General features: G+C 48.4%; 1 pseudogene; it reads right to left on the reverse strand.

Moving 5' to 3' along the window:
* Positions 1-1273: 1273 nt before the first annotated feature.
* LOC136388721 (protein FAM118A-like) lies at positions 1274-2471 on the reverse strand (annotated as a pseudogene).
* Between the last annotated feature and the right edge of the window lie 1269 nt (positions 2472-3740).

Consider the following 3740-nt stretch of genomic DNA (forward strand, 5'->3'; position numbering starts at 1 on the left):
TTCAGCTTTCTCGCCCTGTCAGAGTGACCTCATCCTGGGGCCTTCGAGGCCAGTGCTCTCCCTCCTCTTAGTGCCTGTCACCAGGGCCCTTGTACTTCCCCCACCACTGCCCTGGTCACTCTGTTCAGGAAGGCCTCTGTCATAAGCTGCCCGGGCACCCTGCTTTTGAGAGCCTGCTGCTTGCCCAGAGCTCCCGGAGTGCTGGGAGATGCAGGGACCTAGGAAACAAAGCAGAGGCCTCCCAGGAGCACTGAAGGGTGGACATGGGAGACCCAGATTGGAGCCCCCTTGCAGGCTCCTGACCTGCCCCTCACTCAGGCCACATGGCCTCGAGTTTCCATAATGATGGTAACAAGCCTAAGATTCTAATTTGAAACTGCTGCCTCTTCAAAGCTGCTCAAATAAGACAGTGATGGGGAAGAGGAAGACAGGGACAAGGAGTTTCAAGGTGAATGTGGGGGTCCAAGTGGGAGAGGGAGGGGTGAGCTGCTAACCCGATGTCCATTTTCTTTTCTCCCACCATGAAGTGACTGCCACATCTTCTCCTCTCATACCTCCAACAGCCCTGCGTCTCCTCGCTCTCAGCTGCTACAGGGCTTCCTGGTTCACCCAGAGGACAGATACACTCACCGGATTTTATCAATAGCCAGCTATTCCTTTTAGGCTCTGGACCCTCCTCCACCTTCCGGTTAATAACATTACAATTGATCTCTATCCACCTGCATCGTTACTTTCCCCCTCTCTATGGGATCACTTTTGAGCAATTGGAATTATACTGGGAAAATGAATTTTTTTTTTCAGAGTTGAAGTTATTTTATTAACGACCAGAGTAACATAAAAGATTTTTCATGCTTCAAAAAGAAGACATAAGCAGTTTCTGGCTTATCTCATTCCCTACACACCTCAACCTACGTATCTTGTTCCCTATACCTGTGAGAGCTCCACAGCCATCAGTGGGGAGTTGTCATAGTGCCTGGCAAGAAATGTCACAAAAAAATAGGCAGCTATGAAACGGAAAACAAGCAGAACCTTCACCATCATCACAGAGCAGTGCTCCCAGCACAGACACTAGAGGGACTGTCACCCAGCCTCCCTGGGCCATACCCCCACAGGGCTCTCTTGGGGTAGACGGGGTACATGACAGTTTAGAAGTGAGAGGTCCATGTAGAGTTCTCTGAACATTCCTTATCGTTCAGGTATGGCACTGTGGTTGCAGAAGGCTGGTTTTCAAGCTTCAGGGTTTACTGGTTTTAAAGATTTCAAGATGCTCCATTCATGATTGTCGGAGCTGTTTTGAAACTTCAATTCCATTCTCTTCTAACTTCCTCTTTGCACAGTCCTGACACACATTCCCCAACAGCGTGGTGCTGTCCACTCGCTCAGCATCTGGATTCCACTGTTTGCAGATCTGAGTGGCCAGGTCTCGCATGTATCCCGGGAAGTGGTCAAAACAGGCCCCATAGGACACGACTTTGATCCCAAACAGTAGCATGTCAGCTTGGTGCTTGAAGAAATGGTCCTCGCTCTCCTTGAGCACGACCATTTAGTGCTCCAAATCCGCCTTGTTCGGCACCGAGTACAGGAAGAGTGCTTGGAATATCTGGTACCAAAGGGTCTCCCCACAGCCCACGAACAGAAAGGACTTCCTGCAGTATAAGCTCTGCGGCACCTCCATCACTTCTGGGTCTTGGGTGACATCCTTATATCCTGAAGGATCCAATACCATCCCACAGGGGTCTGTGTATAAGCCATGGATGTGAAGAACTCCGTATCTGATGTGTCCTCTTGCCCACTTAAGGACCTTGGTCTTGTCCTTCAGATCCAGAGACTCCATGGGCTTGTTCTGCTGCTGCCCAGAGATCTCCAATACCATCCCACAGGGGTCTGTGTATAAGCCATGGATGTGAAGAACTCCGTATCTGATGTGTCCTCTTGCCCACTTAAGGACCTTGGTCTTGTCCTTCAGATCCAGAGACTCCATGGGCTTGTTCTGCTGCCGCCCAAAGATCTCCAGCAGGTTGTCGTAGTTGGTGGTCAGCACCACTGTTCCCTTCTCCATCAGGCTGAGGATGGACTGCAGCACCAGCGGGTCCTGGATGTGCTGCTCCAGGTTGTCAGAGATCTCCATCAGGCAGTCCTGGAAGAAGTTGGGCTTGGTGTCACCTGTCCGAGGTGACATCTTCCGGATCAGATCATGGGCAACAACAATCAGCAGTTCCCAGTCCTCCTTTACCTTCCTGCAGAACTCGTCCATGTCCCCGGGATGGAGGACCTCTAACTGCTCCGCAGCCTCAAGGATGGCCTCCAGGCAGCCCCTCCAGGAGCAGAGGGCGGGATCCCCGGGGCCACGGCTGCGCTGACTCCAGTCCGATCACCAGGAGCAGTTCTTGCGGCTGTTTCTGGATGAGGCTTTTTAAAAACTTTCTTGACTTTTGTTAATTTCTATTTGTTTTTTCCAGTGAATCCATCTGTGAATCCTGCAGTGCCACCGAAATGCCTGTCAGAGCTCGCGCCCCGCCACCTGCTCCTGTTCAACGGTTCAGGTCTCCCCAGAAAATGAATTTTGAAAAATTAATTCTATTGCTCTAGCTGGATAGATAGCTCTGTTGGTTAGAGCACCATCTGATACACAAAGTTGCCAGTTCGATCCCTGGTCAGGACACATACAGAGGCAGGTTGATATTTCTCTTTCTCTCTCTCCAAAATTAATAAAATTAAAAAGAAAAGAAAGGTACGAGCAGGAGAGTGTGCTGGGTCCTTTGTTTAAAAAATCAACTCTATTGAGGTATAAATTAGATATAAAATGCACCCATTCATTGTAAGTGTAAAGTTAGATGAGTTTTGACAAATGTTTATACCCCGTGTAATCACCAGCACCACTGGTGTTGCCTTGTGAGAAGACAGCCCCACTTGTTTATGCATTCACCTGCTGAGATACAATTGGGCTATCTCTACATTTCGGCTATTATGAACGGGAAGTTCAGTGAACACTCAAATATAAGTCTTTGTGTAGACTCAGGGTATCATTTCTCTTGAGAAAATATTTATAGGTAAAACAGCTGGGTGATATGATAAATCTACGTTTTAGTTTTATGGGAAACTTCCCAACTGCTTTCCAAAGTGGTTGTATCAGTTTACACTTCCCTTGTGGTCTATGAACGCACCAGATGCTGCACTTAGTATGGTCGGCTTTGTCTTGCTGACTTTAGCTGTGCGTGTGCTCGTGTGTGTGTGTAGAAAGGTATGTTCATTTTAGTTGTGATTTGCATTTCTCTGATGATGAGGTTGAGCATCTTGTCGTGTACGTATTGTCTACTCACATATTTTCTTTTGTGAAGTGTATGTCATTTTCACATTGTATGCATATGTATTGTCTACATATCACCACAAATTTGTCCAGTGAAACAAATAAAGCACATTTATTGTCTCAGTTTTCATGAGTCTTCTGCTGAGGGTCTCATAGAGCTGCATGCAATCAAAGTGTTGGCCACAGCTGCAGTGTTCCCCGAAGCCCAGGTCTTCCATGCACACAGGTTGTTGGCAGAAGTCATTTCCCTGCAGCTCTAGAAGTCCTGGTGGTTTGCTTCAAGGCCAACCAGGGAGCTCTGGTGCTGCATATGCCGCTTCATTTAAAAGGCTCACCCAAGCCCTGGCCAGTTGGCTCAGTGGTGGAGCATCGGCCCAGCGTGTGGAAGTCTCAGGTTCAATTCCTGGTAGGACACACAGGAGAAGCACCCATC

Source organism: Saccopteryx leptura, chromosome 1, assembly GCF_036850995.1.
Source record: "Saccopteryx leptura isolate mSacLep1 chromosome 1, mSacLep1_pri_phased_curated, whole genome shotgun sequence".
Classification (NCBI taxonomy): domain Eukaryota; kingdom Metazoa; phylum Chordata; class Mammalia; order Chiroptera; family Emballonuridae; genus Saccopteryx; species Saccopteryx leptura.